Raw genomic sequence first — 21,530 nt, forward strand, 5'->3', positions numbered from 1 at the left:
TAACGTAAGCTGTGGATCAAGGAGGATGCCCAAGTTGCAGAACCTCTCTGAGGGAGTCAATAATTTCACACACACCCAGGGTTATGGACGTACAGATGGAATTGTCCCTGGGAGGCAAAACCCACAGCCACTTCATCTTATCAGGGTTTGCAAAGTTTGAGTCTGTTGACACCCACCCAGACCCCAACAGCCTCCAGGCACCGGCACATCACTTCCACTGCTTTGTTGACTGGACATGGGGTGGAGATGTACAGCTGGGTATTATTGGCGTACTGATGATACCTCACCCCATGCCCCTGCATGATCTCACCCAGCAGTTTCATGTAGATATTGAATAGCAGGGGGGAGAGGACCGACCCCTGAGGCACCCCATAAGGGAGTAACCTAGAAGTCGACCTCTGACCCCACTAACACCAACTGTGACCGACCCGAGAGGTAGGAGGAGAGCCACTGAAGAACAGTGCCTCCCACTCCCAACCCCTCCAGCCGGCGCAGAAGGATACCATTGTCGATGGTATTGAAAGCCGCTGAGAGGTCAAGAAGCACCAGGACAGAGGACAAACCCCTGTCCTGGGCCCGCCAGAGATCACCCATCAATGCGACCAAAGCAGTTTCCATGCTGTAGCCGGGCCTGAAACCCAACTGTTGAGGGCCTAGATAATCGGCATCTTCCAAGGACCACTGGAGCTGGAGCACCACCACCTTCTCATCAACCTTCCCCATAAAGGGAAGGTTGGAGACTGGGTGATAGTTGTTGAGAATGGCTGGGTCCAGGGAGGGCTTCTTGAGGAGGGGGCGCACGAGTGCCTCCTTGTAAGGAGCTGGAAAGGACCTCCCCCCTCAAGGAAGTGTTGACAATTTCCTGGACCCAGCTCCGTGTCACCTCTCTGCTGGCCGAAACCAGCCAAGAGGGACACGGATCCAGTAAACAGGTGGCGGAACTCATAGCTGGCCTGCACGCAAAGCCAGATCTTCGGTGGCTTATGGAAAGCCACTAGGGTGGGAGCAATATGGAATTGGAGGGGGGGGAGTTGATTCCATAGAGAACTTACTTCCTTACTTACTTATTATTAGAGGGAACATTGGCTGGCTGGTGTGCATGCCCGCACCAGAAATCAGAAGATCAGCTTCCCTGCATGCGCATGCACGTCAGCGAGTTGCTCTTCCAGTTTCCGATGCTCCCGCAAGTATGAAGACCATCTGACGGGTCCATATGTGCACTTCAGAACTCGGAAGAGCAACTGGTGATGGCTGGTGTGCATAGGTCCACCATCATTGTTATAGGTTCTCCTGCTTGTGTCCCTTCCAGTTCTATTCTGAATCTGAGAGATATTACGTTATTGATGGGGCCATGGTGGGTCATGTAGTTAGGACACTGAGTCAAAAGACTATTGAGAGGTTGAGAGCTTGACAGTTCAAAACCGGAGAGCAAATCCATTTAATTTGCCCTCGCTCCCGCCCACCTAGCAGGTCAAAAGCATGCAAATGCAAGTAGATAAATAGGTATCACTTCAGTTGGAAAATAATAGCGACATGAAAAGAGCCCCAATGGGTGTCCCCTGGGGGAATGGTGTGACACTGACTAATGCTTTCTTATTTCACCCTCCCATTGAATCCATATTTTCCTTCCTCTGCTTCCACGCAGCAGCTGATATCCCAGGGTGATAAATGGCTCTGCTTTCATCTTCTTCAGAGGACTTTTCCCTCTTTCCTTCTCCTTAGCTGATTCTGCCCCTACTGATATCCACACATGCTGTCAGAAAGCAAACTTACTCAATGATACCACGATCAATATATTTTGATCTGAATCAGAATAAAAAGATTTTCAAAATAAAAGATTGTAAGCATGCAGATTGGGAACAGACTATTCAGACTCATGTAGACATGGAACTTTTAATGCCCAGAACATTGTGCATACCCTTATGTTTATCTTATATTCATGCATTGGATTTATCCTTTGTCAGTGAAGAATTTGCATTTATTTCTATTAAATTTTATCTTGTTTTATTCCATTTCTCCATCAAGATCATCCTTAAATTTATATCCATTTTGTGTTGTATTTAACAATGATTTATGACAGAATGAATCGGCTGAATTCATACATCCCATTAATTTTTAAACCATGATTTATAAAACCCTAATCTCAGTTCATATAAGATAAAATATTTAACTGATAAATTGTTCCCTGGGGGAAAATTAACTTTCTAGATTTTTTAAAAATTGCACTATTTAAAATATTTCAAAAAGAAGTATTCAATGAAGATAAATGGAGAAAAATATAATTAAATCATTTATACAAGTAACATTTGGTTTACTTCTATACCAATTTATCCTTGGAAGCCACTCTTACTGCATCTATATTATGCACTAATTCAAATTTTGCTTTTCTTCCTTAAACTTTTCATTTCCGTCTTCTGGATAAGACCTTACTTCTTGTTGTTAGTCACAAAGCCGTGAGTCCTTTCTTTTCATGATTAGGTGGTCAAAGTAATTGAGTCATCCCTAAAACAGCAAGGTCAATACCACAGTGGTGATTGGTAGTCAGACAGTGAATTCTGCTTAGGAGAATGTTGGCTGGGGAATTCTGGGAGTTGAAGTCCAAATATCTTCAAGTTGCCAAGGTTGGGAAACACTGCTCTAGACAAGGAGAGACTGGGGGATAGTCCATCTGCACTCTAGCCAGCTGCTGCTCATAAGGAGATTGTGGGAATTTTGGTTTTTTGTACTCAAGTTGGGAGTTAAAGGATTCCAATCATGCTGGTGACTGAAAACCAGTCTGTAATGAACATGAGATTTGCAAAACTCTCACCTTATTCATCACTCTCTGACACAATCAATTTAAAGTTGGAGAGATCTTCCAATCAACAGGATGAGGGAGGGGGAATCACTTAGTGAGTCAAACTTCCCTCTAGATGAAAAAAGTGAAAGGGAATTTTTTTCAAGAATTTTAAATTACTGTATAGCCAGAGGTTTAACAAGGGCTTGATGAAGTATTTAAAGGACAATAATTTTCAAAAATTATTTTGGATGAAAGTGCTTTAGAAATATTATCACTAAAAATGCAAATAGATCTGATTTTTGTGGGAGTGCTGTTTAAAGATATTAAAAGAATGCAGACAATTGAAGAATTTTATAAAACAAGAAGATAAAAGAAGTATAAAATAGACCATATGAAGGTAACTATGGAGTGTGAAATTGACTAAAAACTAACTTGATATATAAAGGCCAAATGGGGGGGGGAAACAGTACGGAGGGGGTTTTCTGTCATTTACTTTTCCCTTGCAATTGAAATATGTTTACTTTTGGATAATAATATTACAATATCAGGAAAGTGGCAAAAATAGGAGATCATTAGATCATTAGAGCAACTTACAGAAATGGAAATTATCCCAGAAATTGTTTGAAGAATTGGACAAGAAAGTATCTAAGTCAATGCTAATCCAGCAGTTTTTGAAGAGAAAATGGAATAAAGAATTGTAAAGAGGAAAGAGGGAATGAAAAAAGGTAAGAATCTGTAGGACAATTGGCTAATGATAAGGTAGACATTTTGGAAAAGATGAAAAAAATTATAAGCAGAGATGAAAAATTAGCACTATTTGGCACGGAATTTGGCACTGGAATTGAGAAAGCAGCAGAAGTGAATTACATCTTTACTTTTATGCATGTTACCTCCTCTTCATCATGTTGAAGATGATACTCATTGATAATGTTTATATCATATAACTACCTTTTTTTAAAAAAATCTTTTATTTATTCGATTGTTTTATGCTGCCCTTCTCCTTAGACTCAGGGCGGCTTACAACATGTTAGCAATAGCATTTTTTAACAGAGCCAGCATATTGCCCCCACAATCCGGGTCCTCATTTTATCCACCTCGGAAGGATGGAAGGCTGAGTCAACCTTGAGCCAGTGATGAGATTTGAACCACTGACCTACAGATCTACAGTCAGCTTTAGTGGCCTGCAGTACTGCAATCTACTTGCTGCGCCACCTCGGTTATGTTACCTCTGTATATCGAGGTTGATCATGAGAAATCTGAGATTCTGATAATTTGAATAAACTTCCATCTTTCAGAATGTGTCCTTGTCCATTACAGAACCACAAACATACTACTCCAGTTGGGTAGCTATCCACTGTTGTAGTTGCTATATTAGCATTTGCCAGGTTAAAATTAGCATTAACTTGGTTAAAATGAGATCAATACAATGGAATACCATGCTTCTTTATATACATCTCTGTTTATGCGATTTCAATCAATCTGAAAGATGGCACTTCTCATCCTTTTATGTCAGAAACAAGGGAAAATGTTTTAATGATAACGATGTTATTCTTACAGTTTTCCCAAAATTAAGATCCACCAAAATAAGCTCTAGCTCATTTTGGTACCTGGATTTCAACTGATACCTGGATTTCAACTCCCAGAATTCCCCAGCCAGCATTTGCTGGCTGGGGAATTCTGGGAGTTGAAGTCCAAATATCTTCAAGTTGCCAAGGTTGCGAAACACTGCTCTAGCCTGATTTTTTGAGTTGGGCCTAATATAAGCCCTACCCCCAAAATAAGCCCAGGGGATAGGCATGGTCACCATGGGGGCCAACAATGTCTAGCAGTAGCCACAGCTCACTCGCTCCTTGGTGCAGAGCAGATAAGTCCAAGTGAGGGAGCAGAGGCAGGGGGCGTGGGGGAGGCAATCCGGATATGCTACATGGCTGCCTGGCTCACAGGAGGCTTGCGGGAGGCTTGCACAATGACACCAGCAGCAGGTGGAGACAGAGGCACATGAGGAGGGGGAGGCACCTGCCTATCTGCTCCATCCCACCATCTGCTTGTCCGCAGCCGATGCATTTTTCGCCCAGACAGAAAAATGAGGGAGACTCAAAACTTAATTGCTCCGTTTCAAAGTGTCCCATTTGCAAGCAGATGAAGCTTCATCTCCCTCTGGGTGAAAAGTGTGCAGCGGAGGCAGGCACAGGCACAGGCACTGGGGGAGGGGAGGCAGGCGAGCCCAATGCATGTAGCTTCTTTTTAAAGTATCCCATTTGCAAGCAGACAAAACTTTGAGTCTCTGTCAATTTCTCCGTCCCGGCGAAAAGTGAGTCTGCCATGGAAAGTCTTGTAGGCCATTGAGGGGCAAGCAGCAGGGGTGGGCAGCAGGCACGATGGGGTGGAACACAGTTCCACTGGCGGAAATGAAGCTGCATGCGCTGGCGGCAGTCACTTCCTGGATTACCGGTCTCAGATCAACTCTCCTTTTTTTTCCTGCAGCAGCATCTACGCTCCTCGCTTTTTTCTTCTTTCCTCCTTCCTGGTCTCGGACGAGCTTCCTTCTCTTCTTCCCAGCTCCCCTCCAGCCTCACGCAGCCACCACCTTCCTTCCAGGAAGGAAGAAAGAGGAAAAAAGCAAGGAGCACGCAGCAGCAGCAGGAAAAAAAGGAGAGCCCAGCCGCACTGAGCCACGCCAAAGCGATCTGGCTGTGGTCTTTTTTCCCTCGTGAAGCCTTCAATCTGCCTGCAGCTGAGATGAAAAGGCATCATGTGGCAATAATAACCTTGTAACTCACTCTCAGCTTTACAATATTGTTAAATTCCCCCCTCCGGTCCTCCTCCTCAGAAAGCGGCAGAGAGACCAGCACTGGCAGGAGTTGTGGGGGGGCCTTTTCCTCCCCCCTCTTTTCTGAACAGCTGATTGGCACCTGTTTACTAGCTACCCAGCCTGAGATGGGGGGCAATCCAGGAAAGAGAGCACAGGAAATGCAAGGCAAATTGTTACCCCAGTAAGCAATACTGGCGAGGACTTAACCGTTCTCTTGAATGATGATGATCATTCAAGCCACTCCCACCTGGTAACATGGCCAACAAGCCACTCCTACCCAGTCACGTGACCATCAAGCCATATCCACAGAGTAAGCCATACCCACAGTGTGGCAGTAAAAAATTTGGCTGCCCATTACTGGCAAGCAGATAGTGGGAAGGACCAGGCGGGTGGCCACAAAGTAAGACACCCACAAAAATAAGCCCTACTGCTTATCTTGGGACCAAAAAGAAAATAAGACTGGGTCTTATTTTTAAGGAAACATGGTATTACTGTAACAGGAAATACAAAAAAACAATACAAATACAATATACAAAAACACCTGAGGCATAGGACATCAATGGAAAAAATTACACAAAAAAGGAACTACAGTGTTCCCTCACTTTTCGCGGGGGATGCGTTTCGAGACCGCCCGCGAAAGTTGAATTTCCGTGAAGTAGAGATGCGGAAGTAAATACACTATTTTTGGCTATGAACAGTATCACAAGCCTTCCCTTAACACTTTAAACCCCTAAATTGCAATTTTCCATTCCCTTAGCAACCATTCAGATTATTACTCACCATGTTTATTTATTAAAGTTTATTAAAAAAAATATTTATTAAAGGCAGATGAAAGATTGGCGATGACATATGACATCATCAGGTGGGAAAAAACATGGTATAGGGAAAAAAACCCGCAAAGTATTTTTTAATTAATATTTTTTAAAAACCGTGGTATAGACTTTCCGCGAAGTTCGAACCCGCGAAAATCAAGGGAACACTGTACTATGAAAATGATGGCTGAGCAATGTGGAGCCTGCCTGTTGACTACAAAACTATCACTCAAAAATATCCTGATGAAAGGCCAAAGGATCAGAAGATAGAATAGTATTGAGAACGTTTCTGGCTGCTTTATCCCATATCCCTGCTCCATGCCTGTAACTTGGAGTTAGTCTAAGACTCTGATGATGAACCTATGGCATATGTGCCCAAAGTGTCATGCAAAGCCATGTCCTTGCCTATTTGTCTTCCAGGTTTCTGGCACGCATGCGCATGTGACTATCAGCTGTCCTTTGCACGTGTGGCAGTGCCGAAAACTGGTGTGCAATTATTGTTGGGTGTGCATACATGTGCACCAGAATCCAGACGTTCAGCTTTTCTGGAGTGCGTTCCCTTCACGCATGCCCCTAATACACTTCCTCATGTTATGGTGACTCCCAAACATAAGTCTAGCACCAATTATCCCAACAGAGCTTTAAGCTGATTGGCAGGAAGTTCAGAGGGACACCCCCACTGTAAACACCTGAATGGTCGAATTGTAAAAATATGTTCCAAGGTGCCAGAATAGAAGTTTTAGTTCCTAACACCATGGGAAATTTGTCTTTTCCCATGAAATGGTCATTCGACCCCCAAAGGGGTCCCGACACCCAGGTTGAGAATCACTGCTCTATCAAAATATTAAATTGCCAAATTGTCCACAGGTCATTTCTTTCCTTCTACTTTTAAGGAGACCAAAGATACGTTTTGAATGAACCGTGCAATGTTAGGCAATATCAGCAAATACCAGAGTTTATTCTTAATTTTGTTTTTTAATTAACTGATATATGGCTTCTTTGTAAGAAACAAAATTTTATAATAAACAAGGGGTATTTGCAAATGATATAAAAGTATCAGAAAATCAGATAGTATAAGAAAATCCACAGAGAATTTTCAAAATATTTGGTTTGTTTGGGCTCATGTACAATATCTTATTGTCTGTAGAAGCATGTACATACGGTATATTTATAATCTGTCAAAGATAAATTCACTGTGTTATTAATGCCAAGCTGTGTGTTCTTTTGTTTCACCTAAAAGTCTGTCTGATCCAGGAAGTAAGAAAACATAGTTCTGTATCTCACAATTGTCTTAAGGTGAACTGCTATGTGTTTCAACATGTTTATGATGATTACAAGCCCTCTCAAAACTGCAGAACAGGAAAGAGGAGACAAATGGCTTTTGTACTTAAAACAAAAGGCAAGGAAGACCAGCTGTTCCCTGAAGGCTACTGGTTCTTATGGGGCTTTGATAATTACAAGATGCCAAGAATATAGAGATAGAAAATTGAGGGGGGAGGGGGCTCTTCAAACCCAGCTACAGTGCTGAATGCTAGCTTTCAGAATACAAGCTGTAGGAAAGGATTATTTGGATTAGTTACACAGATGGACCTTCTGCCAACCTAGCAGTTCGAAAGCATGTAAACATGCAAGTAGAAAAATAGGGATCACCTTTGGTGGGAAGGTAACAGCATTCCATGCCCCTTTGCTGTTTAGTCATGCTGACCACATGACCATGGAGATATCCTCGGATAGCGCTGGCTCTTCAGCTTTGAAGCAGAGATGAGCACCACCCGCTAGAGTTGGGAACAACTAGCACATATGTGTGAGGGGAACTTTTACCTTTACATAGATGGAAAAGTACAGAGCCCATAAAATCAGGTCAGAATTTTCTTGTTGTCTGAAGACCAAACTAGATTTAATGCTCAACTCAGGCTAGACACATTGTTAGGGATTAAAACACTGCCCCCATAGAAAAGTACCAAGTAGAGCAAGAATCCCACAACGTTTTTAAAGTGAAGGGCCACACTTGGTTTTGGAAAATTCTATAGGTGTCAATCTAAACAGCAGTGAGTGAAGCCCAGAATTAAATCTAAATTTGATTTTATTTCAATTACCTTTAAAAATGAACTGTATAGTTTATATTATTAGTTGGTTGTTAAGTATTGAACTTCTGCATTCCCATTTATATCATGCTAATAGCCACGTCTAAGATTTTTAGCAATACAAATCTAATAAATAAATAAACAAATTGATTGTAGTCCTTGGGCTTCTGGTTGGTAACCTCTAAACCAGAGCTGGGATTCAGCAGGTTCTGACCAGTTCTGGAGAACCGGTAACAGAAATTTTGGGTAGTTTGGAAAACTGGTAAATGCCACCTCTGACTAGCCCTGCCTTCATCTATTCTCTGCCTCCCGAGTCCCAGCTGATCAGGAGGAAATGGGGATTTTGCAGTAACCTTCTCTCAGAATGGGCTGGGAATGGAGATTTTACAGTATCCTTTTATAGTTTCTTTCCCCTGCCACACCCAACAAGCCACACCATGCCAACCAAGCCACGCCCACAGAACCAGTAGTAACACTTTTTTGAATCCTAGCCCTAACCCTAACCCTGCTATGTTCACCAAGTCATGGCCACATAACCAGTAGTTTAAAAAATTTTTGAAACCCACCACTGACTTGGAGGATAGTATAAACCACACTAATGGTTGTGATATGAAACATGTCATGAGGAACATGTTTCCCTGTACCATCTAGGTATTGAAAACTGCATGTTTCTGTTCTATTCCTATTTCCTATTTCTCTGCACTCCAGCAGCTATACTGAAGGATTCCTCCCAAAAAAAATTTTTAATCTCCAGTCCTGTCCATTATCCATGTGATGCTACTGGAGTCAGTTATTAGGAGTTTGAGGGTTTAGCATCATCGGCCTTATGCAAATTAGCTTTATTTCTGCAGAATATATCCGGAACCACCTTCTACCGCACGAATCCCAGCGGCCGATAAGGTCCCACAGAGTTGGCCTTCTCTGGGTCCCATCGACCAAACAATGTTGTTTGGCGGGCCCCAGGGGAAGAGCCTTCTCTGTGGCGGCCCCGGCACTCTAGAACCAACTCTCCCCAGAGATTAGAATGGCCCCCACCCTCCTTGTCTTTCGCAAATTACTTAAGACCCACCTTTGTTGCCAGGCATGGATGAGTTACGGTAAGTTATCCTTTCCCCCTAGGCTATTACAAGTTATGCATGGTATGTTTGTGTGTATGTTTGGTTTTTTATAATAAGGGTTTTTTAGTTGTTTTTATTAATTGGATTGTTCATGTTGTTTTACCACTGTTGTTAGCCACCCCGAGTCTGCGGAGAGGGGCGGCATACAAATCCAATTAATAATAATAATAATAATAATAATAATAATAATAATAATAATAACAACAACAACAACAACTTCTGTATCAGGAAAGAATGTGCATGTCTAAAAACAATGAAATGGATAAATCCTGACAAGCAGAGGCTTTGTTGGGAATGTGGTATATGTTATGTACTTTCATTGTTCCTGAATTCATTTCTGTAATGTTGTTAGTTGCGAAGTTGCGAAGTCGTGACCAACCCAACGTGATCCCATGAATAACGTTCCTCCAGGCCTTCCTGTCCTCTACTATTCCCCAGAGTCCACCTCATTCTCTGTCATCCCTTTCTTCTTTTGTCCTCAATCATTTCCAGCGTTTGGCTCTTCTTCACTGAGTCCTTCCTTCTCATTAGGTGGCCAAAGTATTGCTGTAATAGGAGCCTTAATAGCCTCTGTGATTACCTATAGCAGTGATGGCGAACCTTTTTTTCCTCAGGTGCCAAAAGAGTGTGCGCTATTGTGCATGTGCGAGTGCCCACACCTATAATCCAATGCCTGGAGAGGGCAGAAACAGTTTTCCCCATCCCCCAGAGGCACTCTGGAGGCCAAAAACGGCCTGTTTCCCAACTTCTGAGGGGCCCATTAGGCTCGTGTTTCACCCTCCCCAGGCTCCAAAGGCTTCCCTGGAGCCAGGGGAGTGTAAAAATGTCCTCCCCATCCCACTCAGAAGCTCTCTGGAAGCCAAAAACGCCCTCCCAGAGCCTCTGTGCAAGGCAAAAATCAGCTGGCCGACACACACATGAATATTGTAGCTGAACTAGGGCAACAGCTCGTGTGCCAGCAGATATGGCTCCATGTGCCACTTGTGGCACCCGTGCCATAGGTTCACCATCATTGACCTATAGTAATAATAATAATAATAATAATAATAATAATAATAATAATAATAATAATAATAATGTATTATTATTATTATTATTACTATAATAATTAGTAATTATTACTAATTATTAGTAATATTACTATTACTACTACTAATAATAATAATAAGTATTATTATTATTATTATTATTATTATTATTATTATTATTATTATTTATTAGATTTGTATGCCGCCCCTCTCCGAAGACTCGGGGCGGCTCACAACAGTAATAAAAACAATATAGTAGTGGAACAAATCTAATATTAAAAAACATATAAAACCCTATCATTATTTTTTAAAAATCCAAACAGCACATTCATACCAAACATAAAACAAAGTATAAAAATGCCTGGGGGAAAGGTGGTCTCAACTTCCCCATGCCTGGTGGTATAAGTGAGTCTTAAGTAGTTTACGAAAGACAGGGAGGGTGGGGGCAGTTCTAATCTCCGGGGGGAGTTGGTTCCAGAGGGCTGGGGCCGCCACAGAGAAGGCTCTTCCCCTGGGACCCGCCAAACGACATTGTTTAGTCGACGGGAGCCGGAGAAGTCCAACTCTGTGGGACCTTATCGGTCGCTGGGATTTGCGCGGTAGTAGGCGGTTCCGGAGGTATCCTGACCAACACTTTGAATTGTGACCGGAAACTGATCGGCAGCCAATGCAATGCAATGCAAGCAAAATAATAATAATAATAATAATAATAATAATAATAATAATAATAATAATAATAATAATAATAATTTATTAGATTTGTATGCCGCCCCTCTCCTCAGACTCGTGACAAAATACCTCCTCTTGTATCCTTTAATATCTGAGAAAGACCAATCAATTCATTTATATGTTTCCCCTGTAAGAATTTTTTTTAAATCAAATCTGTTAATATATTATTCTTATTAACAATGATATGATAGCTGCTTGAAGATATGCTCACATAGGAAGGTATTAAATTTAATGGGAAAATAAATTGTATCTCCTGCTGTTAGATGAGCTAATAATATTAGCATAGCTATTGTGTCAGATATACAGGCAAACATTTCTGAAATCTTTTGATATAACTTTGTTAGCCAACTATGAATACAACTCTTGGTGGAAAGTCTTAACTAAGAAGACTAAATAATTCAATTTACTATGGTACCGATTTCAAATTCTTGTTCCTTCTTTCAGTTTGTTAGGTTTTGTATCTTGCCTTTCCTTTGGGAGCTCAAGGTAGCATGCAAAAAACACTGTTGTTCAGTTTTTCCCATAATAACAACTTCATGAGATTTATTATCCTTCCAGTATTTTCTGAATATTATCATTTTTTATTTCAGGTTTATTCACAGAAATTGTAACAATGATCTAAAACCCATATGTTTGTATTTCAGACTTTTGGAAACAAACTATCTCTTTGAAGTTCTGACCCTATGATAACCAAATCTTAATTGTTCAAATCAAAGTATTGTTCTAGTAGAAATTGACAATTAAAGCATAAATAAGTGTTAGCAGATCAGTGTTGAAAATGATCCCACCTTATCTCTAATCCCTTTTACTTTAAGATTCTATTTTCAAAAGAACAGATAAGGAACAAAGGAAGAAGATAATAAATGGCCTTGGACAAGATTCCATCTTTCAGCTAGCATTTGAATATTGATCTCTGAAGGTCTAAAATGCTAGCAAATGATAAGAGAATTAAGGTTTTACTTCAGTGGTTCCCAAAGTGAGCCCCAAGCCCCAGAAGGAGGCAATTTTTAAAGGGGGCAATTGGAACCTTGTTCAAACCAAGTTAATGGCCTTTTAGACTTCCTCCACATAAATAGGAGTTCACTTTATGAATAGTAAGAATTATAAGTCATAGGGATGTATAAGGTTTTTAGAGATGCTTAGGTGGGGCATGGCCAAAAAAAGGTTGGGAACCACTCTTTTACTTTTTCCTGCCTTTAACTTTTTGGGACAGGCAGGAATTAAGCATAAGGTAAGTTTTTCCCATTATCTCTCAGCAAAGAAAACAATATATTTCTGCTTTGCTATTAACCAAAGGGCTAGTTACTTAAATATCTCAAGTATTGTTAGAAAAGATGAAATATATTACAAATTTTCAAATGAATAGTACAGTACTTACATTCTTGAAAATGGTTGGCAACACATTTTAAAAAGTCATGTGTACTATCTAAATCCATAGTATTTGAAGAAGCACGGCTTCCCATGTTATTGTTCTAGAAGTATGAAATTTTCAATGGCTATCTTCACATGCTGAGATGTTGCATGGAATTATTTAGTACCAGGCCTCATCAGTATGGAATAACTTCACCTAGTTTCAGCTCAATTACCTGAATTACCATTTTATGTTGAATATCTCAATTACCTTCTTTCTCCTCAGTTTTGGTCACCATAATACAAAAAAGATGCTGTGGCCCTAGGAAGTGTGCAGAGAAGAGCAATAAAGATGAAAAGGGACCTGGAGGCTACATCAAACAATGAAGGGCCAGGGCAGTGATGGCGAACCTATGGCACGGTTGCCACAGGTGGCATACAGAGCCATATTTGCTGGCACATGAGCCGTTGCCCTAGCTCAGCTCCAGCGGCCAGTTGATTTTTGGCTTGCACAGAGGTCTGGCAGTGCCTTCTTGGCTGCCAGACAGCCTCTGGGAGGATGGGGGAGGGTTTTTTTACCCTCCCCTGGCTCCAGGGAAGCCTTTGGAGCTGGGGAGAGTGAAATACGAGCCTACTGGGCCCACCAGAAGTTGGGGAAAAGGCTGTTTCTGGCCTCTGGGGGGCAAGGAAAGCTGTTTTTGCCCTCCCCAGGCATTGAATTATGGGTATGGGCACTCACACATGCGCGATAGCATGCACACATGCTCTTTCGGCACCCAAGGAAAAAAAGGTTTGCCATCACTGGGCTAGGGCATGGGGCCGAATGAGACCCCCAAAACTATTAATCTGGCCCACACAGGACCATGACACTGCTCCCCCCCCCCATATCACCCCACCCACTCTTCAGCCGAGCACAGAAGTTATGTTCGCAATCCCTGTGGGCTGGAACTGAAAGGTAAGGCCAATAATTTTGCAGAATGTTGCTGGAGTCGGGGGGAGGTAAAAATGGGATGTACAGACATCACAGGAAGCAAAAAATGGGCAGAAGCTCCCTGTTTTTGACCTCTCCCAGAAAATAGATCAAGATGGATGGATGGATAGAGACCGAAAGAGAGACACAGAGAGAAGATAGACACAGAGATTTCTCAGTCTCCATGGGGCTAAGAAGACTTGTTGCAAAACTGAGTTTCCTAACGTGGTCCACTAGACACCTAAGCAACTGAAAAAAAATGATATAGTAAAAAGAAGCCAACCAAAAGACCAACATGCAAACAAAAGCAAATCAGGAGCAAAACAAATTAAAGTTTAATTTGTGGCATTGTTTAATGGACTGTTAAATTGGCCATACCCACCTGGTAACATGACTTAGCCATCCCCACCCAGTCACATGTCCACCTAGCCACGTCCACCCACCCGGTCCCGCCCCCCAGCAGTCTGAGGTGCTAAATACTTTGATCAGTAACTGAGGTAACTCCATGGTTGCCTTCAACATATCATTTAATAACCTTCGTAAACAACAACTCAATGAACACTTATCTGACTAGAGCCTGTGGACGCCATTTGACAGCTCCCTTTTATAGTTGGCTCTCAAAACGGCTCGGCCAATCACTGGCTATCATTGTTCCTGCTCCTTGAACAGCCCCTAGTGGCCTTCTGGTACATTACATGAGAGACATGAATTGGCTCCCTGTTTAAAAAGTTTAAGGACTCCTGGGCTAGGGGAACTAGGTATGTTTAGCCTAATAAACAGGAGGCTTAGAGACACATGATAGCAGTATTAAATACTTGAAGGGCGGAGAGGAAGAGGGTGTCTTTATGTTCCATAGCAACTGAAGGCAGGACAAAAGCAATGGGTGGAACCTCATCAGAGGGAGAGTCAACATGTAAATAAGGAGGAATTTCCTGGCAGTGAGAACAGTTTCCCTCCATGAAGTGTGGGTGCTCCATTACTGGAGGTTTTCAAAGAAAGGTTGGACAACTATTTGTTCAGGATTGTATGAAGGTCACCCACATTTTTTTTCTCAGCCCACAGTAATGGTACAAGTGCAAAACTTTAGATATACAGTAATACCTCGTCTTACGAACTTAATTGGTTCTGGAAGGTGGTTCGTAAGGTGAAAAGTTCGTAAGACAAAACAATGTTTCCCATAGGAAACAGTGTAAAAGTGATTAATGCGTGTGGGGGGGGGGAAATCGCAAAATGGCACTCCGCTGGGCGCCGTCGCCCAGCTGTCACGTTTTAAAACAGCCGGGGGGCTTCTCGGCGTTCTCCCGAACCTGAACCTGAACCCGAATTTTTCGGGTTCGGGAGGCCGCCTTGAAGCGCTGCCACCCGGCTGTCACCTTCTGAAACAGCCGGGGGGCTTCTCGGCGTTCTCCTGAATGCTGAACCCGGAAGTTCGGCAAAAGTTCGGGTTCAGGTTTGGGTTCTGGAGGCCGCCGAGAAGCACCTGGCTGTTTCAGAAGGTTACAGCCGGGCACCGCCGCCCGACGGAGTGCCGTTTTTGTAATCAGCAGCAGTGTTTTCAGCCGATCTGGAGGCTGAAATGGAGGTGGGGAATCCCAATAGAAAATTCCATGGGCGGAGCTTTGATGTCACAAAGACGTCCTTCCTGGAGGCCGAAAACGCTGCTGCCGATCGCAAAAACCGCACTCCACCAGGTGGCGCCACCTGGCTGTAACCTTCTGAAACAGCCGAGCGCTTCTCGGCGGCCTCCAGAACCTGAACCCGAACTTTTGCCGAACTTCTGGGTTCAGCGTTCGTGAGAATGCTGAGAAGCCCCTCGGCTGTTTCAGAAGGTGACAGCCGGGCGGCAGTGCTTCTCGGTGGCCTCCCGAACCCGAAAAGTTCGGGTTCGGGTTTGGGTTTGGGAGAATGCCGAGAAGCGCCCCAGCCATAGTTCCCTCTAAGCTGAGCAGTGAGCAATCGCTCACTTAAAAATCATCATCAACTCAGAGTTTTCCAAACCTGCCCAGAAGCTGAGAGGGAAAGAGTGAGAGGGAAGGAGAGAGAGAGGAAGAGAGAGAAACAGATAGAAAAAAGAGAGGAAGGAAAAGAGAAAGAAAAAGAATGGAAGTAAGGAAGAGAGAAAGAAAATCAAAATCTAGTTTGAAACTAGCTCAACTATTTAAGTGGCATTTTGATATTGATAGAGTTGCCCTATTATGAGCTCACTGTTATAGACACACAGTACAGTATTTTATTTTGAAATTCTCTGAGGCAAAACAGGGTGGGTTTTTTGTTTGTTTGTTTGTTTGTTTATTCATTTATTATTTCTGTGCCGCCCAGTCCCGAAGGGACTGCCGCTCAGACACTATACTTTTCCGCCCACCCCAGAAAAAAATAGAGGGAACACTGGCCCCAGCTGTTTTAAAAGGTGGCAGCTAGGCGGCGGCGCCCAGCGGAGCACCATTTTGCGATCTGCGGTGGGTTCATAAGCCAGAAAAAGTTTGTAACAAGAGGCAAAAAATTTCCGAACCCCGGGTTCGTATCTCGAGATGTTCGTATCACAAGGGGTTTGTATCACGAGGTACCACTGTACATTATTTGAATTGTCAGGCATGTGTGTGTAAATTTTGCATTTCTTCAGACAGATAGCTTAACTGCAGCAGTGTTTTGAAATGGCATCTGTAAGTAATATACGTTACAAACAGTGTGTCGTCATTGAATTTCTCACTGCGGAGAAAAAAACTGTTGGGAACATTCACAAACATTTGTGTACAATTTATGGAGAATCTGCTGTCGACAGAAGTACGGTTAGTCGCTGGGCACAGAGGGTGGGGCCATTAGAAGTGATTTGCACAGTGCAGGAATGGCTTTGTGGCCAGAACAAAGAGTGGTACCGACAGGACATACACGCCCTTGTGTCTCGCTGGAGGAAGGCTAGAGAATGGGATGGAGATTACATGGAGAAATAGGGAGTGTAGAAGAAACATCATTCTTTCTGGTGTGCAAGTTTCATTGTGTTCCATAAATAATTGTTGAAGAAAAAAATTACTTTCTGGGAAACCCTCGTATAAGTATTCCTGCCTTGGGCAGAAGGGTTGGACTAGAAGACCTCCAAGGTCCCTTCCATTTTTAGTATACTAAGCAAAGATCTTAATCTCCCAGATCTCTGAATTTCCTTCATTTTAAGTACTTGCATTTCCTATTTGTTTGGTTTCTGCAGCTTTCAGTAGTTAGTTTAATGATTCCTTTTGCTTTTGAGAGATATTTTAGTGATGTTTTTTATTGTACATCAATGTGAGAACTCTCACTTTAGACTGACTAACACTTATTAAAAATAAATAATTATAAACTAAAGTAGTACTTTTCCCAGTGTAAATGAAAGAGTTGTTTCAATGACTTGAACTTTTCCAAAGGCTATTCCCTAAAAAAACCCCTTACAAGTATACAGTTTACATTATTAATTACAATATACTGTAGTTGAAAGAAGTTTGTACCTTTTGTTATACTGGAGCCATTCATCTTAACATTAATGGTTTTTAAAAGCATTATAAACTTGGGTAAACCACAGCAAGAAAGATGAAAATGACAGCTATGGTTAATATTGCTATTATTTTGTATTAGATGAAAAAGGAGGTAATTGGGTATTAATAAATACAGTACTGTAGTCCCCACTGTATTCCCTTCCCAGTCCCTGCACTGACATTTCAGGAATTTTGAGGGCCTTTCGCAATTGACACAGTCATATTAAGAGTGCACTGAATAGAAGTCAAACTAGTAATGTTAAAAATAAAAAAACCTGCCTATGTATCTAAACATAAGGTAAAAATAATGTCACGGTGTGTTCACAAAATACAATAATATACCCATTTCGCAGCATATATTCGCAGTCACTCATGCCCTCATCACCTCGAGGCTCGATTACTGTAATGCTCTCTACATGGGGCTATCTTTGAAAAATGTTCGGAAACTTCAGATCGTGCAGAATGCAGCTGCGAGAGCAATCATGGGCTTCCCCAAATATGCCCATGTTACACCAACACTCCGCAGTCTACATTGGTTGCCAATCAGTTTCCGGTCACAATTCAAAGTGTTGGTTATGACCTATAAAGCCCTTCATGGCACCGGACCAGATTATCTCAGGGACCGCCTTCTGCTGCACGAATCCCAGCGACCAGTTAGGTCCCACAGAGTGGATCTTCTCCGGGTCCCGTCAACTAAGCAATGTCGTTTGGCGGGACCCAGGGGAAGAGCCTTCTCTGTGGCGGCCCCGGCCCTCTGGAACCAACTCCCCCCAGAGATTAGAATTGCCCCCACCCTACTTGCCTTTCGTAAGCTACTTAAAACCCACCTCTGCTGTCAGGCATGGGGGAATTGAGATCCTCTTTCCCCCTAGGCCTTTACAATTCTATGCATGGTATGTATGTATGTATGTCTGGTTTTTATATTGATGGGTTTTTAATCGTTTTTAGTATTAGATTACTATTGTACACTGTTTTATTGTTGCTGTTAGCCGCTCCGAGTCTCCAGAGAGGGGCGGTATACAAATCCAATAAATAAATAAATAAATAAAATAAATATATGCACAGATGCATACACATGCTGGTTAATTATAGCTAGTTCTATCAATACCTCTTTTCATAGAAATCCACCTACAACATTTTGTTCTTAATAATGAAGTGTATCAGCCTCCTAACTGACTTTTTATCCTAACTTTATAATATAGGAGGAATCGAAACAGGGCGGGTAAGTTATTTAAAACTCGGCTGCAAATTATTTTCCTACTTTGCTGAACCTCTCAATTAGCAGTGATAATAGTTTCTAAATGTTAGGCTTGAAATAACCTCCTCCACACAACCAGCCTCAACAGTTTGAACTCACACCTTTCATCTTCCCATGCCACATAAATTGAGAACATGCCATGTAACAACCTACGCCAATAGTTATACAGTAAATTCATGATACTTTAAAAATAACCTCCCCTTAAAAAAAAAAACTAGATAGGAAAAACCCCAGTGTTTCTTTTCTAAAACTTAATTGTAGTTTGCAAGTCATACACTAAGGGAGATTCTTTGGATGCTTAAATGAGAATTCATAGTGGAAAGTCAGGTCAGACATTTCTCCACTATTTGCATTAAAAGTTTTAAAATTGCATGTATTTATCTACAGTATTTTTATATTGTCCATGTCACCAAACGTTGGGCAACAATGTACACAGTGAAGATCCACTTCAAATGGTGGCTTCTCATTGTGCAAACTGTAGGAAGAAATATCCTACTGGGTCACTTCCAAGTGGGGAGAAAGCAGGGTGGGCTTCTAGCTGGAACACTAAATACATAAGTGAGTTTGCACTGTACAACATAGAGATGTAAAAACAAATTGTATAATAACTCTGTTATCAGGTGGAAAAAGAAAGAATCCCAGGAAATCATGTTTTAAACAGAATGACATCAAAAGAAATCAACCATACTGCTCAGAATCCTTCATTCTTGCCCTTTTAAAAACAAATATTAATGCGACCTTTGAAAAAGCATTGTACATCTATATCTGATTAGCAATGGATGGTGATGTTATTTTAATCATTTATGATAACCAACTATATACTAGAAAAATATATTCTTCAGATCTTAATAGATTCCAAGGCATAGCCAAGAATAGATACACATGAAAAAATAAATCTAAAATAATTTTAAGAACTTAAATCAAGTGTGCAAAAGACTAGTACAAGTTCTGACCATGACATTTAATGTGCTATTATCTGAAATGTTTGTCCCTCCACACAGTAACAACATATATTACACATTTCCTGAAATATCCAATATACTTCACACATTTTATAGCCTTAGCCTTTCTTTAAAATCATATCCTTGTGATGTTTTATGCATATGCTCAGGGGTGGGCTACTACCCGGATGGGGTGGGAACGCAGTGGGGTAGCGAAAATGGAGCTCCACCCTAGAGCACCCAATTTTCACTGAAAGATGTTGAAAGAAAATGCAGGGCGTCCTGCATAAGCCACGCCCACAGTGTGGTAGTAAAAATTTTGGTAGCCCTTCACTGCATATGCTGCGGAGTCTGCGGAGAGGGGCGGCATACAAATCCAATAAATAAAAATAAATAAAATAAATGCTCAAAGATTCTGAAAATCATCTGCATCTGAATAAATTTGCATAAGCAAAATGGGGTCTTTTGAGGCATGCAAAATAATCTTTGCATGCCTCAAATAACTTAAAATCATTAAATATTTGACTTATTGCCCACTATTTAAAAAGGGTTTGGGGCAGAGGCCTGTGGCACACCTGCATGTTCGCAGGTGATTTTGCTATCTGCCCAGGTTGCAGTACCATAATTGTGCTGGACTCCACTAGCACTCAGAACCACGTGGGTGAGCACCCATCACCGTTCTACCTTAGCAGCCTGCCTCTGGTTTGGGGTTATTTAAAGGGTGAAAGGTATGTTAGAAATAAGATTCCAAATAGTTCATGTAATCTTCTTTATCCCTGGGCAAAGGAATACCTCCAGAACCACCTGCTACCGCACGAATCCCAGTGACCGATAAGGTCCCACAGAGTTGGCCTTCTCCGGGTCCCGTCGACTAAACAATGTCGTTTGGCGGGCCCCATGGGAAGAGCCTTCTCTGTGGCGGCCCTGGCCCTCTGGAACCAACTCCCCCCGGAGATTAGAACTTCCCCCACCCTCCCTGTCTTTCGTAAACTACTCAAGACTCCTTTATACCGCCAGGCATAATAATAATTAATAATTTATTAGATTTGTATGCCGCCCCTCTCCGAAGACTCGGGGCGGCTCACAACAACGATAAAAACAATATTATACTGACACAAATCTAATATTAAAAAAACTAAAAACCCTATCATAATTAAAAACCAAACAGCACATACATACCAAACATAAATTATAATAAGCCTGGGGGAAAGGTGTCTCAAATCCCCCATGCCTGGCGGTATAGGTGGGTCTTAAGTAGTTTACGGAAGACAAGGAGGGTGGGAGCAGTTCTAATCTCCGGGGGGAGTTGATTCCAGAGGGCCGGGGCCGCCACAGAGAAGGCTCTTCCCCTGGGGCCCGCCAGACGACATTGTTTAGTCGATGGGACTCGGAGAAGGCCAACTCTGTGGGACCTTATTGGCCGCTGGGATTTGTGCGGTAGCAGGCGGTTCCGGAGGTACTCTGGTCCAATGCCATGTAGGGCTTTAAAGGTCATGACCAACACTTTGAATTGTGACCGGAAACTGATCGGCAGCCAATGCAGGCCACGGAGTGTTGTAGATACGTGGGCGAATCTGGGAAGCCCCACGATGGCTCTCGCAGCCGCGTTCTGCACGATCTGGAGTTTCCGAACACTTTTCAAAGGTAGCCCATGTAGAGAGCGTGGGGGAGTTGAGATAGCCCTTCCCCCTAGGCACTACAAGTTATGCACGGTATGTTTGTGTGTATGTTTGGTTTTATAATAGGGGTTTTAGTTGTTTTTTATTATTAGATTGTACATGTTGTTTTTTATTATTGTTGTTAGCCACCCCGAATCTATGGAGAGGGGCGGCATACAAATCCAATAAATTATTATTATTAAATTAAATTATTAATTATGAATAAAAGGAATAAAAAAAGATTGTACACAACCTCCCCACACACAATTAAATTAGATCATGGGTAAATGTAATAAAAATAAATAAAAAACAAAGGAGAGAAAAGAAAAAGGATTTTAAAAACTGAAACCAATTAAGGAAAAAATATTCTACTTATCAATAGTCGCTGGTTTACTAATAAATACCATATGGTACTGTTGGAAGAAATTTCCCTGGTTCGTTCCCAGTTGAGAAGCAGTCACCAATGTTGAGAAGAAATAGACATGTAAGGA

Source organism: Erythrolamprus reginae, chromosome 4 (genome assembly GCF_031021105.1).
Source record: "Erythrolamprus reginae isolate rEryReg1 chromosome 4, rEryReg1.hap1, whole genome shotgun sequence".
Classification (NCBI taxonomy): domain Eukaryota; kingdom Metazoa; phylum Chordata; class Lepidosauria; order Squamata; family Dipsadidae; genus Erythrolamprus; species Erythrolamprus reginae.